Raw genomic sequence first — 25,700 nt, forward strand, 5'->3', positions numbered from 1 at the left:
AGCCTGGCCCTGCAGTGTTTCCACACAAGCCTGATCCCAGAGTTCTAGGGCGGTGTGTTGTTTTTGTTTTAAAAATCAGACTCTACCTGCTTGTTTAATCTGAAATCTCACGCTAAACCTACATCTATCTAAAATGTGTTAGTGGCGTTTAACAGATGGTAAATATAGCGTCTTGGATGGGTGGAAGGACTGGAAAATATAAGCATTGTCTTTCCTTTTTCGGGCCTGCAGTTCCGCAGTTATCAACGTCCCCTGCTCGTTAATGAAGGAGGTTTCCTCCCCTCCCCCCTCTGTGCCCTCATTCCTATAATGTAAACAGCTGCTAATAGCTCCTATTTCTCTTTGTTCAAACAAACAATAGCCTTTATAACTAAGAAGAAAATTAGTATCAGGTGAAAGCCTCATTTTAGGGTGCTTAAAGCGTTCTCTTTTTTTTCCAGAAGAACAAAGTCCAGCAGTAATCTTGAGAAGAAGAATTCACATTTAAAGTTCGGAAAGTGACAGAACAAAGGTCTGTCTTTAATGATGCATAGACACTCTTGTGATTGAATTTTGAATATTTTTTTTCTTTCCTTCTCTTTAACTTCCTAACTGAAAAGCTGGAGCTTGGGGCAAAAGGGTGGTCAAAGGTCTGGGGAGTCCGCATACCCTCCCCGCTTTGGGGCAGACCTGCTCTCTTTGTTAGAGCCCAGGAAAAAGCCTGGTATTGGGGGGCTGGGTTTCTTCGCCAAATTAGGGGATTATGCTTATTAACGTCTGAGGAGTGCTTGAAAATGAAAGATGAGCTAAAATACGCCCGGAATCCCTAATTCCTTTCCAGCATAAAAGGAATCTCTTCCTGCTTGACCTCAAGTGCTTAAAAAAAGCACCATGTGATTTGAAACTTACATCTCTGGGGGAGATGTAGGACGGACTTTGTAAACATTTTATGTTATTCTGTGAAATAAATTCAACTGGGGGCCAGATTTCCGGAGTAATCCACAGATGTGCATGTCGGTGGGTAAACCTGAAACATTGTGTTGTTGCACTTTTATACATTTTGCTCTTTGTGTTTTTAACAATTATTGTTCTGGAAGTCTTTGGAACAAGACCAACGAGCTGATCCTTTGCTTATCAGTGTTTTCAGGGTCTGAAAAACCTTTACACTTTATTATCACACATTGTCTCCAAGGATTTGATGTAACTTTTCTTCAGGTTTGTGGTAGAATTCAATTTCCTCATTTTGTATTCTAATATACCCATAGAAACATAGTATTAAGAAAGAGTGAAGGTTTTTTTGGCCTCAGAATGGCATTTAAGATCTGGTGTTTGGTGAAGTTAAGCCACTCTGATGGATAAACATTATCCTTTATTTCTTTAAGGCACAGAAATTGGGACTAGGTTAGAGCAACTTCATTTGTGTCGTTGTTAGCATTTATTTTTATTATTTATTTGTTTTTTTAAATTAATTTTTATTGGCATATAGTTGCTTTACAGTGTTGTGTTAGTTTCTGCTGTACAGCAGAGTGAATCAGCTATACGTATACATATATCCACTCTTTTTTAGATTCTGTTTCCATATAGGTCATTACAAAGTATTGAGGAGAGCTCCTTGTGCTATACAGTAAGTTCTTATTAGTTATCTATTTTATATATAGTAGTGTGTATCTGTTAATGCCAATCTCCCAATTTATCCCTCCCCCCCATCCCCTGGTAACCATAAGTTTGTTTCCTACATCTGTGACTCTATTTCTGTTTTGTAAATAAGTTCATTTGTACCATATCTTTAGATGCCACTTATAAGCGATATCATGTATTTGTCTTTCTGTCTCGCTGACTCACTCAGTATGACAATCTCTAGGTCCGTCCATGCAACTTCATTGTTTTTTAATGGAAACTATAGGCTACATGAGGGATGGACTCTCATACCTTGTAAATGCTTTTCTTCATCTAGAGTGAAGAGAAGCCCACATTAAAATGAGATGGGATGAGAAGAAGAAAGAAGGAAATCCGTGTGATCCTGGAGGAAAACCCTTTGAATAGAACCAAGGCGGAGATTGGAGGTGAAACCCTGGGGCCCTTTAGACAGACTCTGCCCCAGGCTGTTTAGGCTGCATCCCTTTGGGGCCGGTCTCACTGTGGGTCTCAAAGTGTGATCCTAAAATATGACCCGTGTGGCTCTGGCTTCCAGAAGTTTCAGGCTGCGTAAGGCCAGGGCCACTGTGTTCCCAGGTAGGACCCATTAATATGATTTTCTGGGGGACCAGTGGGCAGACAAAGAACACTGGATGGATTGCAGAACCGGGGGACTCGCAGAGATCCCCGCCCCGGGCATGGCGGGGACATCTGGAAAGGGCGAGCCCCTCCTTCTCACGAACCCTGGAGCCAAGCTGCGCTGGAGAGGGTGCCATGTCCCCGTGGCCTCAGGAACTAGGGAATGATGCAGAGAAAAAATGATGGAGCGGAGTTGGGAGCAAGAGGGAAGTTTCCTTTTGAGCTGGACATTGGCCCCCGCCTTGGGTAGTTCCAGCGGCCTCCAGGGCCCCTCTCCTGGGGCCACAGGGCAGCACCGTGGGAGCAGGGCTTGGCCTGCTTTCTGCTGCTACATGCAGTGCGGGGTGGTGGGTGCCCTGCCAGCAGGGGCGCTGTGGTGCTCTGGGGGGTGGATGCAGTCTCCTGGGTTAATGAGCAGAGACTCGCCAGGGATGGTCTTGAAACATCAGAGGCCTGGGCTCTACCCTGGATGTTTGTATTCAGTAGGTCTGGGTCGGGGGCAGACATGGGGCCGATACAGAGTTCAAGACCCCGCCTTAAGCACTAGTGGAAGAGTTTAATGAGGTCGCTTTACAAAGAAGAAACAAAAGCTATTTAGGCTCTGCTTGTCCATCTTGGAAAGCTGGAATTACCCCACTTGAGTGTAATGAACCTCGATTTGGGAAATGTCTGTATAACTCGTTCCGGAAATCAACAAACTTTAGAAGCTGTGCTATTTGCCTCACTGTGCTAAGCCAGGGGAGAAATCAGTGAACAAGCTTCAGCCCTGCCTTTTAACCAACGACGTAGATACACCCATTGACTGTAGCCACAGCGCTGAAGGTGCAGCTACTCACGGGCGAGGCCTCTGCGAACTCCAGTCAGCGTGTAATTTATCCTCCTTTCCACACTCCACGCACGAATGGTCCTCTTTGGTTTGTAGCCACAGCCGTCAACTGTGGGCTCGGCCTTCGCCTCCCAGGTGACAGAAAGCCTTTACCCAAAACCTGTGGCCCCATTACTGAATGCTGCTTCTTTTGATAATAGATGTTGCTACTTATTGAGGGCCTCCTGTGTATTAGACATTCACACACATTGCGCGTGGGGCGACTGCATCATTTATTGTTCAAATGGAAACACTTTTGGGGAGTAAATGGGGACAATATAAAAGCGATGTCAGGGCAGCAGGGACTGGCCGGGGCAAACTGGGATGTACTGTCACCCGCGTTACACATCACAGCTGCCGGGGGCGGTGAGGATCCTGAGGTCGTGAAGCTAGGGAGGGGCCAATACCCTAGTTCAAGTCTGTGTGAGTCTGAACTGGGTTGGATAGTCTCCCCCCAGATTCACACCCGTCCGGAACTTCAAAATGTGATCTAATTTGGAAATAGGGTCTTTAAAGATGTCATTGGGTAAGATGAGGTCATCCTGGATTAGGGTGGGCCCTATACCAATGACCAGTATCCTTATAAGAAGAGAGGAAGAGACGCAGAGACCCAGGGATGATGGAGGCCCACATGGGCAGTGGGTCCACAAGCTGAGGGACCCCAAGGATTGCCAGAATGACCACAGGCTCAGAGAGAAGCCTGGAGCAGATTCTCCCTCAGGGCAAGAAGGAACCAACTCTGCCCACACCTTGATTTTGGACTTCTGGCCTCCAGGACTGTGAGAGCATAAGTTTTGGTGTTTTTAAGCCACCACCCAGTTTGTGGTGTCACCCAGTTTGTGAACCAGCTCTAGGAAACTGATCCACAAACTAAAGGCCAGTGTCCAGGCCCACGACCTGGTCCAATAGTGCCCAGGACTGTGGGTGCTGGAGTCTGCAAACCTGAGTTTACGCCCAACCATTCACTTTTTATGTGAACTTTAGTAAATGACTTACTCTTAAAGATTCACTTTTCTTGTTTGTACCATGGGAATGATAATAATTATACCTGCCTCCTAGGCTATAGGATTGTTATTCTCTTTTTGCTTCAACACATATTTATTTTGTGTGGGGTTTTTTTTTGCGAAATAAAAGACACCATCCCTTAGGGAAAAATGCTTCTTACAGAGAACTGCAGATAAAAATGTTGGACAAAGTGTAATACTTGCTTTTAGGGAACTTACAGACAAGTAAACAGTTATCCCCATTTAGATGTAGTGAATATTATTAAAAATATAGTGAAAACCTGTCACCTGATGCAAAGTCCCAGCTCCTGATACCAAAGTCGAAAGGAAAAGTGAGCCTGCTCTCCTTTTCCCAGATAGTGAGAGCTCAGACATGGGAACTGGACTTGGCCAGCTGGACACCCACACCAGGACTTTGGAACTGGAGAATGCAAAGCAACAACAAAGGAACAATTGGAGTCCGTTCACAGATGGTGAGGTGAAACCATCACATCATGTCCAGGGCAGCCCGAGCTCCTTTTCTCTGGCTTCCTGTGAGTTTTACAAGTCTTGTTCTTCAACCTCCTGTGAGCCCCTGCTATCATTTTAACACATTCAAGTGTGTCCAAGAAGCTCAAACTTATCTTCAAGTTCATGTGGAAGTGCAGGGGACGAAACCGGCCAAAATCATCCTGACAAATTAAAATAAAGGTGGAGGACTCACAAATCTTCATGTTAAAACTTAATAGAAAGCTACAGTAATCAAGACAAGGATCAAAAGAATGCCCCCGGGAGTTCAGAAATAATGCCAGCCATCTATGGCTGATTGATTTTTCAACAAGGAAACTAAGACAATTCAATAAGGAAAGAATAGTCATTTTAACAAATGGTGCTGGGACACCTGAAAAAGAATGAATTTGGATTCCTACCTCACACCATATACAAAAATTAACTCAAAATGGATCAAAGAGCTAAAACTATAAAAGATTTAAAAGGAGACATAGGTGTCGACCCTCACGGCCTTAGATTAGGAAACACTTTCTGAGATATGACACACCAAGCAGAGGCAACCTCCAAAATACATAAACTGGCCTTCTTCAAAATTAAAAAAAACTGTGCCTCAAAGGACACTCAGAAATTGAAAAAATAAACCCACAGAATGGGAGAAAATATTTGCAAATCATACATCTGATAAGGTTATAGGATACAGAACATATAAAGAAGTGTTACAACTCAATAACGAAAAGACAAAGAACCGAATTAAAATATGACCAAAGGATCTGATATTTTTTTCAAAGGAGATATACAGAGAGCCGGTAAGCGCCTGGAAAGATGCTCACATCATTAGTGGTTAGGGAAATGGATATCAAAAGCACAATGAGATGCCCCTTCACATCCATGAGGACGGCTGGAATTTAAAAAAACCTCCGAAAAGGGAAGTATCAGCTGAAGGCCTTTGGACCTGAACTGCGGCATCACCTGTCTCTGACTGATGGTCCATTGTGCAGATTGTGGACCTGCTAGCCTCCACAACTGTGTGAGCCAGTTCCCCAAAATACATCTCTTTCTCTATATACACACATCCTATTGGTTCTTTTTCTCTGGAAAACTCAGACTAATACAATCCTCTACAGACAGGACCAGCAAACTCTCAGATTCCTCAAGAACGCATATTTGGGAAACCCTCGTGTATAAGGACCTCAAGCCATTCGAGATGCTGGCTGAAGGCAAAACAAACACGATGGTAGAAAGAGGGTCATAAACATCAGCTCTGGCCGCTGCAGAGATCATGCTGGAGCCTCTATGGGTATTCCCTTCCTCGCTGTGTCATGTAGATATTTATGAGTTAATTAATTTCCATTTTTCATTCCTCTCCTCACTGTTGTATACACAGTTTGTTGGTAGCTGGCCATAATTTAGTGCGCAGATTTCAGAATAGCAAGACAGCACACAGTGGGACGTGGGGAAGGAGGAACACTGGTGCTGAGGCTGGCCACAGAGGGTGACCATCGAGGCTTTGGGTTGTTGCCCGTTGGTGAAGGAGTGAGCGTATCTTCTGTTTGAGATAAAGAGAGCAGCAGTGTGTTAAAGAGAACTAGTTTGTTGTTGGAAGTGAACATCCAGGGAGAAAAGTGTGTGTGTGTGCGTGTGTGTATGTATAAATCCAGAAGAGTCGAAGGAGTCAGTTCAATGGGCATTTGTCACTCCTTGTGTCCTGGCAGAATCCCCAAGATGTGCTGTGTTAGTGGAATGCAGTGCATGGCCGTCCCCACCAAAGCTGGACCGGGAGTAACTCCCGTTCTTATCCCTGTGGCATCTGAACTTGGCATTGACCCGCTGCGGGACCTGCTGCGTGCTCCCACGCGGGAACTCATTGACTCACTGACGGGAAGTGGTACTTAGAATCCATTCACAGTCACTGTATTGTTGGCCACTGTATTGTTGGCCAGACTTTTCATGCAAAGAGAGAGAGCCTTGCTGCTTCCTGCTCCTTGACCTTCCAGAAATCCGGAGTTCCTGGCAGCCTTCTGAGTCCTGGGTCAGTTCTGTGACCCTCTCTGCATTCATACCCCACCAATAAATTTCTTGTACTTAAAATAGCCAGACGTAGTTGTTCTGGTTGCAGCCAGAATGCCGACCAGCAGATGGGTTTGCACTAGGGGCTGTGGGAGCCCCCAAGAGGGAAGCACCAGGAGAAGGGGGTCTGATCGTGAGAGAAGGTAGGCTTGCTTCCTGGAAGTGACCTGGCTATTCTACTTCCTAGGACACACCAGAAGAAGTGTACTGTTGGCAAAGATGGGGCTTGAGATGTTTTCCTAGGCGCCTTCTTTTTAAAGATTCGGGGTCACCCTTAGCCCCTACCATCTTGGTTTCTTCTTTGTGTAAAGAGTGTGCCCTCTGGCACTGCCGCCCCAGACACCTACTGAAGGCCTTCTCACCTGGACAGTCCAAAGCTGCAAGGTGTTTGTAGGAGGATTAGCACCCAATAGGGTGCTGCCAATAATATTGCAAGATGGAAAGATCATGGTATTAAAAGGTACACCTTTGGAGACGAAAGCCAAGCAGGCATCTGCTGTTGCTTATTGGGCTACACTTGGGTCACATTCGATTTTGCACATAAACCTTTGTATTTGTTGTCGAATCCAGTTGGGAATTTTGCCCACTCACCAGGGTATTAAAACATACCATCCCACAAATGGAGACAGTTCTTCTGTGGCAGGTGGCTGAGATTGTGGATTATAGATTTAGCACTTAAACCTAGATCTCTTGCCTCCCAGATCAGTGCTCTTTGTGTTAGAACAGTTGCCAGACTCCAAGTGGTCCTCCCTCTCATAGTAACGTATCAGAGGGGAGAACACAGGCGGGGGGATGGTGTGGGCTGGCCCCTTATCTGGGAGATGGGGGCTTAGACTGAGCCCCTGGCGACACTCAGTGTTTTATGACCTTAAATAAGTTTCTTTACCTCCCTCTGCCTCAGTTCCAAATCAGAGGGGAAGGGAAATTGTAGGATACTCTCTAATTTGATCTTGTTGTATTCCAGAAAAATCATATAAAGGAAGAGAGTCAGTAAAGATCATCTACTTTATTTTGTATGATTTTGCCAACACGTTCTGTTGAAAAATATAGAAATCATCATCATCATCCTGGTTCACAATTGCTTTTTTTAGACAGAAACTCACATATTTGTGAATTCAGCCACTTAGTTATACTTATTATTACTGGATTGTAATCATGGGGGTTAGGAATCATTTCTAATCCCGTTGTACAGAGCAGTAGAGAGCATGTCCTCTGACCCAAGCGAGTGTCTTCTGTGAAGATGGGAGGCCTGGACATCCCTGCTTGGCAGGAGCAAGTGCTGGGACAGCCCTGCCGGGACAAGGGGAAAATAAACGTTTGTAGGTAGAAAAAGAAAAGCAAGTTGATGGCCATTACTATGGTTCGTAAATACAAAAGAAGATATTAAAAAGTATACACAAGATACAAGGAATAATATTACAAACACCCCAGACCAACCATTCAGCTTAAGCATTAGAACTGGACCAATATTGTTAAAGGTCACAGTTGATATATTCATGCATATATATATGTGTGAGTGTGTGTGTGTGTGTGTGTGTGTATTTTATGTTCCTTATTCGCTTACTTTTGTGTTCCTTATTCACTTAATTTCCTTTGTAATTTTTGCACATAGCAATGTACCCTTAAATCATATATTGCTTAGTCTTGCATAGTTTTGAAGTCTCCATAAGTGGTATAATATTGTAGGTATTCTGCTTTTTCCTGCCTGTTTGTTTGGTATGTTGTCCATGGGTGTTGATGTATGTAGATCTAAGTCATTCATTTCCACTGTGATACAGAATTCCGTTGCCTGAATACACAGTAATTCATTTACCCATAGGAGGATATTATTTTTTCTCTTTTTTTATTGCTCACACTATTATAGTATTAATATTATTTATACATACATAATTATTATACATTATTATTCCTAAGTTGTAAACATTCTCCGAATATAGGCTCCAATACATAAAAGACTGAACTGTGAATTAGTTAGTTTTCGACATAGTTTCTTTGGAAACCAGAGATTTGCGAGCCAGGGTTATTGACGATCTCCTCCTTCGGCCTCATTATGCCTCCCTTTAAAATCAGTCACCTGTTCTTCAAATAATATTTCCTCTCAACTGTGCCACCAACTAGATGTCAAAGCCTCAATGATATCAAATGGTATCTTTTGACATCAAAACATCAATTTATGTCAACTGTAATTTAAACTGAAGCTGAGTTTCCATTATTAGAATGATAATGTCATTTCTCATAAGGTCTTTTCTTTCACTTTCCCCGATTTTAGTTATTAAGACAACACCCGCTTCCTGTGCACGTTGTGAGGTGGAAGTGCCGTGACTAATGGGGTCTGTTATCAGAGTACCCTGCGAAGATGGTTTCAGAATCCATTGTGATGAACAGAGTGTTCTATAAATGGGTATTGAAAATAATCAAGACATTCATGAAGCCAAACAGGCCACAGAAATACCATAGCAACAGATGAACCATAATTGCGGCATTACGGGCTATTTCCCCAGCTACACTCTCATGGAATCGATGTTCAGGCGGCGTCCTCAGGAAGAGCCAAGGTCAGGTCTAGCTGCCTCCGTCCATGAGGAGGCAGGGGCTCGGCTGCTGGGCCGGGAGGAATGGGGGTGTGCTCCCCCTTGCCATCCTCTCTGCTTACTGCCCACTTATGCCCAACGTGTCCTCAGCACCAACGGAGATGTGGAGATTCTGGGCACCCCACAGCCCCAGTCAGTTAATCCAAATCACCCAATAAGATTTTGCTCTCAAGAAACAAAACTACGTGTTGGCCCAAAGTTCTTATCTTGGTGGACATGCAGCTAAGACCAGAGCAGCAGATGGGGCTGTGCGAGGGCAGTAAGGACACCATCCATCTCTCTCCAGGACCAAAGTCAAGAACGCAGGGTGAGGGCCGTGGCTCCTTGGGCCTCAGGGAGTCTGTAGAAGCTAAAACAGCTGTTTTTGCAAATGGACACAAGTAGATGTGACCCCAGCCCTGCTTCCCTAAGGCACAGAGGCTAGAAAGGATTCCCAGGATCCACTGGATTTGACCATGACTCTCAGTCATAATCCCAGGAACACCCAGGAAGGTGCCAACGTGAGAAGGAAGGATTGCATTTTCCAGGGACGTCCCTCGGTGTGACCTGTCTTGCTGAGGTGTCTGCTGGGAGAGACAGTCAGGTTGATGGGGACGTCCTCTCTTATGGTGAGAGGGCTGTGGGAGCAGAGCTGCTGGGAAGGGTGGATTCTTTCCTGTGGAGTTCCGGAAGGGCACATCCTTCTGGAAAGAGAGAGTGAGCGCAAGACGTGTGACGTGAGTTCGGGAGAGGGGAGAAGGCTTCCTTGCTGCTCTTGCTTCCCTTAGAGGCTGGGGACTGACTTATCAGACACTTCTGTAGGTCACAGCTCTCCCTGTCTCCTGAGTCAGCCAGAATAATTGGTTTCATTAAGGTCTAGATATTTTAGAACTAGTTTCCCATGCATTAAGTGACTTCAGAGCTTTTCTCCCCCTTTGCCAACTTTGAAGGGTAATCTGGATGCTGGAGGCTTGCTCTCAGGCTTCTCAAACTCAGTTTGTTTCCATGGTTACAGAACACTGTGCTCTCTCTGACCCACAATGCATCAGGAGGGGGCACGCCGGCTGCCTGGTAATGGCTATATTGTTTTCCAAATTTGCAGACCTCCTTAACTATCCAAATGTTAGAAAGGTGGGTACCCTCCTGTTGTTTGTGCTAGCTGGCAATCATCATTTTTATTTAAGTATTTTTCAGGGAGCAAGGTAAAGGATATTTGCACTATAAATTACAAATATTGAAGCATCGTCTCCCAATAAGTGGACATATCAAGGACAAAGGTGGGATTGCAAGAGAGTGTCAGCAATTGCCATGGCGTCCCAGAGGAATTTTCTCTTGCCCAGGCTAAGTCCATTAGTCTAGCTCTGTACTTGGAGAGAGGAAACCCTGTCAGGGAGGCCAGATGCTGTGATGGTCAAGGGCCAGGCAGCAGATCTGAAAGATCTGGTTGTAAATCTTTTTCTTACTGGTTGTGGACAGTTTATTCTCTTAACTCTGGAGGGCTTGTTGGGAGGATTAAATAAGTAAAGCATTCAGTACAGTACATATTATGCACTCAGTAAATGAGAATCGCTAGTCTTGGCACTATTATTTCAAAAATCATCAATTCCTGTGATACAAAACAGTGCAAGTATGTTGGTGTACAGTATATAGAGAGTGGTGGGGATTTGGAATTAATGAATTGATGATGGTAATGATGAGATGATATGATGATGATGAAGATGAGATGATGATGATGATGGTGATGATGATGATGAGGTGGTGATGGGGATGATGAGGGTGATGGTGATGATGGTGAGGTGATGGTGATGAGGTGATGGTGATGATGATGATGATGATGATGAGGTGATGATGATGAGGTGATGGTGATGATGATGATGATGAGGTGATGAAGAGGTGATGATGGTGATGGTGATGGTGATGATGATGGTGATGATGAGGTGATGATGGTGATGGTGATGGTGATGGTGATGGTGATGATGATGAGGTGATGATGAGGTGATGATGATGAGGTGATGGTGATGAGGTGATGGTGATGAGGTGATGGTGATGATGATGATGATGATGAGGTGATGATGATGAGGTGATGATGATGAGGTGATGGTGATGAGGTGATGGTGATGATGATGGTGATGATGAGGTGATGATGATGAGGTGATGGTGATGAGGTGATGGTGATGATGATGATGAGGTGATGATGATGAGGTGATGATGATGAGGTGATGGTGATGAGGTGATGGTGATGATGATGATGATGAGGTGATGATGATGAGGTGATGATGATGAGGTGATGATGATGAGGTGATGATGGTGACATAATGATGATGATGAGGTGATGATGTTGATGAGGTGGTGATGATGATGATGAGGTGATGATGATGATGAGGTGATGATGATGATGATGATGAGGTGATGGTGATGAGATGATGATGATGAGGTGATGGTGATGAGGTGATGATGATGAGGTGATGATGATGATGATGATGGTGATGATGGTGATGGTGATGATGGTGATGGTGATGATGATGATGATGATGATGAGGTGATGATGATGAGGTGATGATGATGAGATGATGATGAGGTGATGACAATGGTGGTTGGGGTGGTGACAATAATAAAATTATTGAGGTATAGAAAATATGGAGCCTTTAATGTAAATTTGGTTGCATTTGCTTCACTTAATGAGAAGTTACAATAATATTTAATCACTTAATAGTGATTAAGTAATTAATTAATAATAATCACTTAAAAATGGTTACAAGAGGTGGTCCTGGAGCCAGAATGCATGAGTTCAAATCTTGGCCTTGCCTCACCGTAGATGTGTAATCTTGGGTGACTTACTCGACCTCTATGTGTCTGGGTTTCCTTCCCAGTACACTGGAGATGATGATAATATACCCGTGTACCTCACTGGGCTGTTGAGAGCACTGAATGCACTAATATTTGTCGGGGCCTCAGACCAGGGCTGGGATCTCAGGAACATGCAGCATGGCATGGAAGAGCAGGACACTCAAGACACAAGCAGGAAACAACCATATTCTTCTCGTCCCTCACGTGCCTCTTAATCTGCTTTGCCAGCTGTCTCTTTCCTGCGTGAAATCTCAGGCTGGTCCTCATAACTTTTCCAACCACTCTTGAATTACACAGTCTTCTGGTCACTTCTCAAAGTAATAATAGTCTTATATCAAATTACAGTGCCCAGTCCTATATGGTAAAATACCAAACTTCATTTAGAATGACAGTGTCTCTCTTCCCCCGGTTTATCCTGGCTTAAAAGTGAATTTGTAGCTTCTGCTAAGAAGGTTGATGAGGGGCAAGAATCATGAAATTGACTTTCACCACCTCCTTTGAAAGTGCCCCAGAGGTCCTGCACCTGTGTAGGTATAGGACTAGCTGACACCTATTATCTAGAGGCCTTGGCAGAAACTGGAACAAAAGACTCCCATTTTTAACACTGCTAAACATGCAACAAATATGGCATTATGACTGTTAGAATATATTTTTCTTAAATGATAAGTCCTTAATTTCACCCCTTCCTTGGGAGTTGAGGCATATATGATGCTAATTTTCAGTTACCATATACATCCACTCCCATTCCAACGCAGGGTTGCCAGATTTAGCAAATAAAAATACGGAACCCCCAGTTAAATTTGAATTTCAAATAGGCAACAAATAATCTTTAGTGTAAGTATGTCCCATGCACTATTTGGGGCATACTTATACTGAAACATCATTTGTTCTTTACCTGAAATTTAAATATAATTGGTTATCCTGTATTTTGTCTGGCAATCGTGTTCCAATAATTCTTGTATCTGAGATAGTTTGGATTTGCAAGCCTATGTCAGTTAGGGCATTTCAGTTGCAAATAACAGAATACCAGGTAAAAGTGTCCTTGGCTAGAGGCTGGGGAGGGTTTATAAAAATCCCCCAGTGGAGACAACCTCCCCAAAGAGCCCCCCTATTGGCCTCTGCTCCCTTCCAACCACTTCACAGCCCTTGGCCCCCTTGATCTCCTCTGAATTAGGCTGTGCCTTCCCAAAATCTGCCAGCAGTTTTTAGTTTTTGATGTCATTTTTCAATTACATTTTGTAACTCTCTGTTATCTTCCACGTATAATATGAGCTGACTAAAGGGAAAATGAAAGATTTGCAGTCTGGCTGGACACCCTTTCCATGGGCTCTTCCCATAGATGACTGTGTCTTCCTAACCCTGTTCCTTCCAAAATCCATCCCCTCCCTCCATCCTCTCTCAAGCTGTTGTCTGCAAGGAGGTGTGAATCTTAGCTATTTGAAACCACCCAGTTAGTGAAGAATGTTGGAATCTACTCAACCCTACTTTACAACTTTCCAATGTCTTTCATCTGGTGTCTCAAACTTCTTTAAAAGGAAAAGAATTTCAGCCCTGAAAATGGCACCAGTAACTAGCAAGGACTTTCCTTGAGGAGACAAAGCCACTTCCTATCTGTAAATTAGCTTTTTCAAGACCCCTGCCCGTACTACCCATGCAAAATCACTTGAGGACAAATGGTATGATTCATGTCTGATAATGAAGCAGAAACGCAGACACCACTATACTTGCTCATGTCCCAAATTATGGCATAAATGTCTTTACTTTTGGAAGCAGAAAGGGGCCTCAGCTGTCTGGCCATATCCACCAGGAAAGCCTCAACCATCACAATTATCTGGGTAAGTCCAGGTTTTCCCTTAAGTAGGAATAACAACCAGTTGCTGTGTTAAGTGATCTTGCACACGTTCACTCGCTTAATCCACACAACAACCCCACGGGGCGGGACAGGTTTATCTCCATTTCACCCTAAACTTTGAGACAGAGTGTCTACACAACCAACTGATGGTTGGGCCATGGTTTGAACTTTGGCATCTCGCTGGAGAGTCTGTGCCATTCTGCCTCCTGCTCAAATCAAGGCTCTGGGGTCCTTCCCATACTGGCTCGGAAAAGTCTCAATACAAAATGAGTGGGATCATGTAGAGTGAAATTTGGAATAAGTTTAATATTCATACACCTTAAACTTGTACTGTGTGTCTATTATAACTCAGTGAAGCTGGAAGAAAAAGTTTTCAATATTCTCTTAGCTACATCTGGAAAAGACGAAAGGTCTCATTCAAAAAGGTACCCGCATCCCAATGTTTATAGCAGCACTAATTTACAATAGCCAAGACATGGAAGCAACCTAAGTGTCCATCAACAGAGGAATGGATAAAGAACGTTGGCACATATATACAAGGGAATATTACTCAGCCATGAAAAAGAATGAAATAATGCCATTTGCAGCAACGTGGATGGACCTAGAGATGATCGTGCTAAGTGAAGTCAGTCAGAAAGAGAAAGACACTTACACCTGATATCACTTGTATGTGGAATCTAAAAAATAGGACAAATGAACTTATTTACAAAACAGAAACAGATTCACAGACATAGAAAACAAACTTATGGTTACCAAAGAGGGGGGAGGGATAAATTGGGAGTATGGGATTAACTGATGCACACTACCATATATAAAATTAATAAACAACAAGGATTTACTGTGTAGCACAGGGAACTAAGTAAATTGTAATAAAATATAGTGGAAAAGAATCGAAAAAAAAGAATATAGATATATACATATACGTATATGTATAACCGAATCACTTTGCTATACACATGAAACTAACACAATATTGTATATCAACTTTACTTCAATAAAAAAATAAAAAATAACTCCAATGACCCAGTTTAAAAAAATATTCCCTCATCAACAGGACTTAAATACCTATGTTTCTAAAAAATGTTGAATATTAAAAAGCCATTGCTTTTATTTCAATAATGATCTATACCCATACATACAGAAAAAAATCCCAGATGATAGCAAGACCTACAGCTCCAAGAAAGACATCACTTACTATGCTATTTTTCTCCTTCTAAATGCAATTGATCCTTTTACGTTCCATTTAGGAAAATAAACTTTCCCCCTTACCTGAACACTTACAATATATTTTTAGAAGCAACTGATTATACATTGGGCATAAAGGTGAAATATTTACTAAAACTGTGACTGTGTACTGCTACTGAAACATCTATACAGGGGAAATTTGTTGGTGATTGAATTATTTGGGGACTGCAGTTTGATAAGCACGTCAGACTTCAGCTGTATTTCCCGTAGTCAGGAAATGCTCAGAAACAGAAGTCTGCTGACTTCACGGGTTAGTTCCAGCCTCTCTGCTCAAGGAAGAGCAGAGAACCTTCCAGTCGCCCGTCAACGGGTGAGACCAGCATGTGCACCAGCCTGCTCTTTTCACATCTTCTTTTCACTTCTCCCCTTGCCTGTTTGAAAAACACTCTGTTCTCACTTTTCAGATTAAGCAAATGATCTTCAAACACTGTTATGACCAAATAGAGCACAAAATAAATATAATAGGATGACACAGATCAACGAATTTGCCTAAAAACGTAGGTCAACTGCTTTTTCAAACATGTTCCAAATGTATGTAGTGGAAGTAATATTTACTTTTTTTATTCCAAAAGATTAAAAGTCTTACTCTATCTTACTGCACCTTTCTTTCAGCACCTCTAGGATGCTTTTTGGCCTAAATGTAGCTGCCATTTATTGTGATTGGTGTCAGGCAGGAACGCTTTGTTCTGGCCGTGCAGTTATCTGGGTCTGGGTCGTTTGCTTTACCACGGCCTTTATTGGTGCTCAAAGGGTGAGGCTGGGCCCTTCTGGCTCAGAGAAAACAGAGCAAGTGAAATACAGTTGCCAAAGATTATGAGGAGCCTGGCTAAAACAGGAAGTGATAATAATCCCTGCATGGGCTTTTGAGAGTTTAAAGTACTTGAAGGAAGTTTGAATTATGGCCCAGTACGTATTTAACCCTTTTAGTGCCAGGACGGAAAGAAAAAGACTGTGAGGATGGAAGGGGTGCCAATGTCCAGGAGAAGCACGTGCAGAGCGACTACTGACATTCAAAATGTTTTGGGTTTTATCAGCGTCCTCCCTGTTTCCTGAAAGAAAATTTTTTTTTTGTTTAGAAACTTGAACAAAAGACACCATTTTTTAATAGTCATCATTTCTTTGCTCCCAGCCCGCCCCTTCTCCTCCCTCTGGTAGCTTTCTTTTTCTTTTTTTAAAATTGTATTTATTTATTTGTTTTTGGCTGCGTTGGGTCTTTGTTGCTGCGCACGGGCTTTCTCCAGTTGCGGCGAGTGGGGGCTACCCTTTGTTGTGGTGTGCGGGCTTCTCACTGCGGTGGCTTCTTTTGTTGCAGAGAATGGGCTCTAGGTGTGCAGGCTCAGTAGTTGTGGCGCACGGGCTCAGCAGTTGTGGCTTGCGGATTCTAGAGTGCAGGCTCAGTAGTTGTGGCACACAGGCTCAGTAGTTGTGGCTCACGGGCTCTAGAGCAAAGGCTCAGTAGTTGCGGCGCACAGGCTTCGTTGCTCCGCGGCATGTGGGATCTTCCCGGACCAGGGCTGGAACCCGTGTCCCCTGCATTGGCAGGCGGATTCTTAACCACTGCGCCCCCAGGTAAGCCCCCTCTGGTAGCTTTCTGAAAAGACCAGACCTGAACAATTTGATGATCATAAAAATTTCTTCAAGTTAATGGGAAATTCAGTTCTTTCCTTGCTGGGGAGAAAATCCTGCACATTCTCACATTCTACCATCATGGAAGGAAAGCTCCGCATCAGTGGGGATAAACGCCATGATCCACGGAGTAAAATCTCTCAGGAAACCTGAGGCGTGAACCAGACAGTGCTAAGGCCAAAGAGATTAAGATTGAGGGCCACGGCTTGATGGAATCTATTTATAGGCATCCACACCGAGAAGAGGTTGCGGAAACCTTTTTTGGTCAACTTGCCAAAGCATTCAGTTACATCTACTTACGATGGGGCGTTTAATTCCATTACATTCTGGAAAAACAATTCAGCTGACCACAGACCACCAAATAGGTTTTTGGACTACACTGGAGAGAATTTCCTCTTTCAGAATGTTGGAAGAATCGAACAGCACAGAGGCTGTAACTGCTCCTTAACAGGGAAGAGACAGTGGGAGATTTAAAGATAAAGCAGGTGGATGGTTTGGAGGAATCAGTCACACGCATAACCAGATGCGATATTTCAAGAGAAGGAAAAAAGTGAAATCAGAAAAATAAAAAGAACTCTAGGAAACAAACAAATGTTCTGTCTAACATGGTGGATTGAACAGATGCATTTATCTTCTCTCTACCCAACCCGCTGCAAAAGAATTTTAAAAGTTTTATTCACAGTAACAAAGAGGATGGGAGAAAAGACAGCAGCAGGTGAGGTATTTCAACAAGTATATGGAACTTAAAGGACAGAGTGAAAACTGGTAAAGGCTTTGAGGATCTGAGGAAGTGTCTATAGATGGAGACATTGATGGAAGAGAGGTAGTTTATCTCAAGGAACCCACTGAGAAGGGTCCCCTCCAGCATTCTGAGTAGCAGGTGAGAACCACTATCCCTCGCTTCTGTCTCGCAGGAAACTGAAGGTTTATTCAGTGGAGAAAGTGAACAGTAGGTGCTCTGAATGTGGGACCCCAGACACCGCCAAAGGTCAGCATGGGGACTGGTATCCACGCAGGAGATTTTGGGAAAGGCCCTTTGCTCTTTGAACCCCTTCCCCACGTACTCCCAGACCTTCAGAAACCAGGTGTGGCGACCCTTACCCATCCACAAGCCCCACCATGAGCTCAACCAATCTGGGTTTTAGTACCTCAGTTATCAGTATGAGAGGATAGTCAAGCATTACTAGAAATTTGATGGGGAAAACATAAAATAGAACAAATTAAGCTAGAGGAAATAGTCAATGAAAATGAAGGAAGCAGAAATAAACTTTAAAAAAATCAACATTAATATTAGATAGATAAACAGAGGCTGCATTCATGAAACAGAAACAGATGAATACAGACACCCATGCACCCACACACATATGTATGGGCAAGGAATAAATAAAAGGCCTTGGGATTTGTAGGTGTGAGAGCTAAAATAAAATACAATTTCTATAAACAGTTTACAGGATAAAGTGAAGGGAAATTTCTCAGCACTGAAGGATGTACAAATGTAAAAAAAAATACGGGGTCCACATTTGGGTCCATCATCATGAAATGTGGGGATACCATCACCAAATAGAAGATCTGAAGGGCTTTGAAACGGGAACAGCAAGCAAACACAGGTCACACACAGAAACGGTAGAATGAATAGGACTCCTCAGCACAGGGAAGGGAGAAGACAAAGCCTTCAAAATCCCGAGTGAAACGCAAGATGGTCCACGAACCGGTCATTGTCTAAGCTGCATGATGGGCATACCTGTGGGCCTCGTATATACTGCTCTTTTTAATGTATGTTTATAGAATTTTCAAAAATAGAAATTTTACAAGCTGCCGTGAAAATCAACCAACCAACAGCAAGACAACAGTAAGAGAAAGCTGAGGGACCAAGAGTTACCAGTACGCATGTATCATTTAAAAGTGTGTCGTCCGTGATCAATGCCGAAGAAACAGCTACACGTGGGGCTGGGACACACGGTTGGGTCAGGGCCCTGGCAGTTTATGTTATCAGGCCATTTGAGATTTCCCTTTATAAAAACAAAAAGACGAAAATAAAAACTAGGGAAATTGCAAGAGGAAAATTATGTTCAACCTATAATTTTATCCCCGACCAAACCATAAAATATGAGGGTAAAGTAAAGACGTTTTTAGGCATGCCAGAACCTAAAATCTGTGCTTCTCTGCACCCTCTTTAGGACACTCATGAAGGACGTGCTTCCTCTTGGAGAAGATGCAGCCAGGAAAGAGGAAGATGTGAGACTGAGGACACAGGGGTCCCACCCGGGACAGAAGTGGAGGGAACTCCCAGGAGGGCTTCACCTGTCGTCAGACCCAGACCGCTCTGCCCCTTCACCCGGCCTCTCGTCGCCTCCCCACCTTCCTCCCACCCGACCACGTCACCAACGTGCCGGGGAGGGTAGGGGAAGCATGGGGTGTGACTCACTGGCCTGGCAGGCGTCACGTGACTCCCAGTGGTGTCTCCGTGGACTTGCCTCTCCGGGAACTGAGCAGTGGGCCTGCCCCTCCCCCCAGCGCATCACACTGAAGAATTCATACCGTGCCCGGGAGGGACCAGCGTTTAGACACCTGTAGAGCTGACTGTACCCCCATGTTATCTGGAAGAACAACACTGCAAACCTGGGTATTAAAATGGCTTCTTCATAAAGTCACAGTCACACCAGATCATAAAGACAGGTCTTAGTGAACAGTAGTTACAGAGTGACAAGCGTTAGACGATTCCACAGCACAGGAGAAATAAGAAATCTCAACAGTTTTCAAATATATTAAATGAAGGGGAAAATAAAGGAAAACGCCTTCCCCTAAAATGGAAAGCAAAAGAACAGAATATGTATTTTTCATGTTTGAGTTCATTATTTTTGCTGAAGACTGCTTCTGTGAACAGTCTTGCACAATCCCCGTGAGAGATGGATGGATGGAAAGGAAAGGTTGCAGAGGAAGAGGAATAATGGACCATTACCCAGCAGAGGATCGGTTCCCTTAGGCGTCTCTGGGCCACTTTAGGCATTGGCAGGCGTCACAATGGGGCATGAGCCGTCATGTGAGAGGTTCCAGAGGACAGAAAAAGTCTCCTGAGGTTCCTCGAAAAGAACAGTATTGCCACCTTTTAAAAGGGATGGCCTAGGACCTAGTTATAGACTGTTCATCTTGGAATCAGTATCTGGGAAGTTACTGGAACAAATCATTGAGTAATCCGCTGGCCACCCACCAGGAGGGCAGAAGACACTGGGAAGGAACAACAAATGTTTCTGGAAGAGCAAATGTAATTGGCAAAATCCAAGGCCCCCCTCCAAGTCTTCAGGGTGCAAAGGGACCCCGGGAGATGGGCCTGGGGGTCGAGCACTGTGGTGACTAGGGAATCTGCTAATGTAAAAAAACTGTCCCAGAGTATTGTGAGACACACTTGAGTGAGTACTAATAGTGTATTTAGACACGATACCAGTTTCAGCAAATCTTTCCAAATGAGAAAGAGAAATGCCACATGTATATAATAGGGTATGAAATTTAAAGGGCAAAATCCGGGCAAGGCTGACCCTGGACAGCTTGGGACAAGAAGCTTTAGGGCCACGCGGGGGGCACCAGTTTCCAGACGTGAAGCTATTTGTTTTCTACCCAAATCCAGAGGGCCCTACAAATCAAAATCCAACCATAGCAACCAAGAGGGGGAAGGCAAGTTGCGGCGCGAATGTTGGAGAAGAATTGCCTGGAACACTTTATTCTCCTCCTTAATCACAGCGGGAAAATGGTTCACGTTCTCTGCCAAACAGTGTTCTAAGGGCTTCCATCTTCTAACTCATGTGATCCAGACAGTAACGCCCTGAAGGTGGGACTCTTATTATCTCCATTTTACAGACAGGGACACTGAGGCTTTGAGAAGTAAAGCAACACGTCTGAGATCACACAGCTAAAAAGCTGCCAATAGGAAGACCGTTATCGGAAACTCAAGAACACAGTGGAAGTTTCTGTTCCTTAATGTTTCTCAAGCTCGTTCACGTGGACTGTCAACCTATCCAACGAAGTATCATTAAATATGACTTTCTGTGCGAGATCAAATAGTATATTTGCTTTTACTCACCTCTGCGTAAAAAAGCAACAGGTATCAGAGAAAAGTAAAAGGCATTTTTGTAGGAGAATGACACAGAAATGAAAGACATTCAAACCATTACCTTTGTGTTTTCCTACACAGGCGACATCCGCCAGCTCCAATTTCAGCGGCAGGACAGGCTGCCCCAGAGCCAGGCTTTGTGCCACGGAAGCAGTGAGCCTGAAAGATCTGAACCTGAGGACGGAGGCGAGCACGGTTCTGCACTCACATCTCTCGTGGTGAAGGAGTCGTGGGTCCGTGCGGGCTGCTGGTCGGCAGAACGCAGAGGCAGATGATAGAAGCAGCGGGAGGGAGGCCAGGCCCTCCCCACTGGTCCAGCACAAGGTCCCCCGTGTGTCCTGCGGGCCACGCTGTGCATCCACTTGTGCCCAAGTCGCTAACCTGGCCGCCCAGCAGCAGCTCCGAGCTCGCGGCCAGCACTGTCCGCGGTCGCCAGCTAAGAGCCGCTGTGCGTGTCCTCCAACCTGGGAAGGGCAGCCACGGGGGGACACCCACAGGCGATCTTCTGAGGCCCGTGGCAGAGACCCCGTCGGGGTAAGATGTGGCTCCTTTGTGTTTGCCACGCTTTACAAGAAAACTTGATGTGAAATGTAGAAGGCACTCACTCACCTCGGTCAGTGTCACACTTCCACGGGGCTCTTGTCACACAGGGAAGCTTCTGGAACACGCAGAGCAGTTAGTGCTAGATGGAGACGACGCCTGCCATCGTCTGCTGTGAAAATCCCACCGTGTCCACGCTGCCCGCGGCCGGCCTTCTGTGCTGAGACCGGTAGGTGCCTGGGTGAGTGGGCCCCCAGGTGCAGGGGGCCTGTGTGTGAAGCTTTTACTGCAGATGTCAAATCACAAATAATGTCCTTTGAAGATAATATTTTTGTGTGTGTGTGTGTGTGTGTGTGTGTGTGTGTGTTTTACAGATCCGATATTAAACTGTGAAATCTGATGCCAGCGTAAGGGAGAGTGTTGATGATACCAGCTCCCACTCTCCGAGAGCCTTCGGTTCCATGCACTGTGCGTTGCTATGAGTGCTCCAACCTTACGAGACAGGGAGCACCGTACTCATTCACAGAGGAAGCGGTTGGCACGCAAGAGGCCGGCGGTTTACCCAGATCACACAGCACCGAAGTCACAGAGCCGGAGTGAAACGTGAATGTGATTGCAAAACGCACGTTCAATCTGGTCCACTCTGCTGCAGAAGGTCTCAGACAGGACATGCTGAGCTCTGGAAAATGGGAATAAACAGGGAAAGAACAATTTTTGGCAGAGCCAAAGAAAATGATATGATAAGACAGTGCAGGGGTTTGCAGTTCAGGACTAGGATGGGATGGACACACATCACCCTGTCCCCCCTCTAAGTACAGCCAGAATCCCTGCACGTGATGTGAAACAAACATGCAAAGACTCTGAAAAGTGAAGAGAACAGGCAGACCTGCCAGGCGCGAGAGTGCGCTCCTAGACCCTGAACTGGATACAGGGAACCAGCAGCCCGGGAGCCCCAGTGGGCACAGACCAGAGGGCCCAAGTAGAGTCTGCTGTCTCTGGCCAGAGGGGCGACCTAGCAGGACAGAGGATTTTGACTCAACTACTGCCCTACACCTTCCGAACTCCATGGAGAAATCCACGACCATCACTCCCGCCCCCGACCCCAGCAAAGGCTGAGGGGGGACCTAGGGCCAGAACGTTTACTACCGTCTAGTGGGAAGAAGGCTGACACCAGCACAGCCGGGTCGTCGGAGAGGCCCAGGGCAAGGCTGGGTACCACCCTTGCACCCCTTCCTCAGGGAAACTGGTCGTCCCCTGACCCGGCAGCAAGAATGGCGCCCCTCGCCCTGTTAGTGTGGTATCAGAGGAAGCCTTCCGAAGCAGAAGTCGTCATAACAGAATAATCCAAATATCCAGGTTATAATAAAAAGGTTACTCATCAGACCAAGCACCAGGAGAATCTCAGCCGGAGCGAGAAGAGATGTTCAGCAGATACCAACACCAAGATGACCCAGATGTTGGTTATTTGACAAGGATTTTAAAGCACCCTCAAAATAAACTGCTTCAACAAACCATGACAAACACACTTGAAACAAACAACAACAACAAAAGTAGAAACTCTCAGCAAAGAAATAAAAGACACAAAGAAGAACCAAATGGAAATTTTTATAACTGAAAAATGCAATCACTGAAATGAAAACCTCAGTGGACCGGCTCAAAAGCAGACTGGAGAGGACAGAGGAAAGAACCAGTGAACTTGAGGATGGACAGCAGAAATTTCCCCATCTGAGGAAAAGAGAAAACAGACTGGAAAAAAGAACGTGGGCAGAGCCTCAGGGAGCTGTGCACCTAGAACAAAAGAGCGAACATCCTGTCATCAGAGTCCCAGGAGGAGGAGAAAGAAGTGGGCCCAGAAAGGCATTCCAAGAAATGTGGATGAAAAGTTCCCCAGTGTAGCAAAAGACAAACACCTACACATCCAAGAAGCAGAGTGAACCCCCAACAGTATAAACCCCAAAACTGCCTGACAGGAAGATCATACTCCAACTCCAACCCCCTTGCAGGGCTTCCTATTGCTAAATGGTAAGAACATTTTATTTTTTATATCACAGAATTAAATAATGATATAAAAATTTTCCATTTAAGATAGAATAATTTTCTATCATGTATCTAAAAGCATATTAACTAAGTACATGTGATAGTGGACATATAAAAATATAAATATTATAGACACATATCAATTGGCTTTTAAATAACAAAATGCAAGAATTCCAAATAGACTATGTGCTTTTTGCTGTTTTTGATATTATGACATGTAGATATATGTCCATCTACATTTTAGGATATGTAATGAGCTGAAACCAAACAAGATATAATATCTTATTTGAAAATGCATTTGTCAACAAATCATGCTTTTACCACGTAATTATTTTAAAATAAATTAAATGGAGAATATCACTGTTGCCATAGGGACAGTTGAAATGCATCTTTATGTATAATCAAAATGATCAACATTTGTGTTAAAATGAACGTTATAATGAAATCTTTAGTGACATACCAATCAAAAAATGCTTTTTTAACTTACTGCTTCTTCATTATGTACCATGCAAAAATAATCATATGATTAAAAAGATTCTCCCAGGGCTCTCGAGATTAGATATTATTGTAGAAGAAGTTGGCAGGACCAAAAGAGGTTGGGAAATTGTGCATGTCTGTTTAATCGTGGGCTCCTTCATTTTTCCCCAACCACAAATGTGCTTTCACTTCTTCATCTCCTTGCTGGGAGGTGGGCAGATGTTGCTTAACTGAGCAGGGGCCCTGATTAAGGTAAGATGCTCACCCGAGGTTTCAAGCCAACTTCACAGTCAACAGCCCAGCCTTCTTACCAACCCGAGAAAAGGGTGCTGTCCACTCAGCCCTGGTGACGGGGAGCTGCAAGATTGGGAAAGAGGAAGTGAGGAAGTGGCGCCTCTAACCGAACCGGCTTTGTCTGAAGCAGTCAAAGTTGGTGCGGTTTAGAGGAACATGAATTTACCAAGGCAGGTAATACAGCATCCCCACAAACAGAGCTGGGGTTTGACTTAGGCTCAGTTGAGGTGAATCCACAGTACATACTTGCTTACCGTGTGGATGCACGTGACTGCCGCATACTTACACCCGGGCACGGGGGTCATTTTGGTTTTTTCTTGCATTTATGCAGATAGACTTAATGACGATTTACATCAACAGCAGCAGAGCGGGTAGGTTTGCCATCCATCTCTCCCACTTCCCAGCTACGTGGCCTGGGTGAGCTACTTTTCCAGGCTGTGCCTATTTCTTCATCTGCAAAGCAGGGTTGGTAAGGGTGCTTACCTTTATCCTAAGAGCAGAAAACAAGCGAATATCTGCAAAGCCCTGAGAACAGTGCCTGTCACATGATAAGCACCACAGAAAGGCTACTATATAAACTAAAAATATCTGACACAGATGCAGTCAGTCGTGTCCGGAAATGCTGGAAACACGAGGGTGTCGGGAATCGGAGTTCAGCCCAGTGAGGTCGTCCAAAGGGTTTTCTGTAGATTTAGGTCTCCCTAGAGTCTAATCTTTGACGTTCTCGTTTCCCTGCTTTTTACTGTTTCCCGTTCCTATTCCGCTGACTGAATTAGCAGGGTGAGCTGAGAGTGTCACAGAGGAAACAGAAGGGTCCGGAGGGAGAAGCAGCCCACAAACTGGGGGTGCACAAGGAGGAAGGTGTCCACTGGGGCACCTCTTGGGTCCAGGCTGCCGTGGAGCACACCTGTCACCTCCTGTCTCCAGCAGGGAGCTGCCCTGAGGGGAGCCCAGGGTCTCCTTTCCCCCAGTGGGCCCCCCCGGCCACCAAGGAATCTGTAGACAGGGTGAGGGGGGCCTGAGGACCAGGGGCCCAGAACTCCCCCCTCAATTCCCTGCTCTCCTCGGGACCCAGGAGGGAATGACAGGCAGCTTCTGCCCTAAGAACACTTCCTCATGTTCTAGAAAGGAGCTGTCATCTCCCCTGGCCCTCTCCTCTCCAGACAAAGCAATCTTCTTTGATGTTTTCTCAGCCGCCCTCTTCGCCAAACTTTAACGAAACATTAGTTAGGAACACGGTAGGCATTAATATTTGCCTCCTCAAGACTTCGAGCTTTCGGCTTCCTTAGCCTTTGAACATCTTTATAAATTTTGTTCACCATCAGAACTTCCGATTACAAAAATGTTAAAGCTAAAAGCAGAGTTGGGTGGGAACAGGGAAGGGACCGCCCTCTTCAGAAACACTGTGTCTTCAAAGGATCGTTTCCCACTG

At 44.7% G+C, this 25,700-nt stretch overlaps 1 long non-coding RNA gene across 1 annotated transcript; it reads left to right on the forward strand.

The window, feature by feature from the left end:
• The first annotated feature begins 1,562 nt into the window (after positions 1 to 1,562).
• On the forward strand, positions 1,563 to 24,025 carry LOC118880134. Its single transcript, XR_005016222.1, has 5 exons — positions 1,563 to 1,603; positions 1,934 to 2,042; positions 18,993 to 20,911; positions 21,002 to 21,689; positions 21,835 to 24,025. It is a non-coding gene; the product is annotated as an uncharacterized LOC118880134 (long non-coding RNA).
• The last annotated feature ends 1,675 nt before the right edge of the window (positions 24,026 to 25,700 follow it).

This window comes from Balaenoptera musculus, chromosome 14 (assembly GCF_009873245.2).
Source record: "Balaenoptera musculus isolate JJ_BM4_2016_0621 chromosome 14, mBalMus1.pri.v3, whole genome shotgun sequence".
NCBI lineage: Eukaryota > Metazoa > Chordata > Mammalia > Artiodactyla > Balaenopteridae > Balaenoptera > Balaenoptera musculus.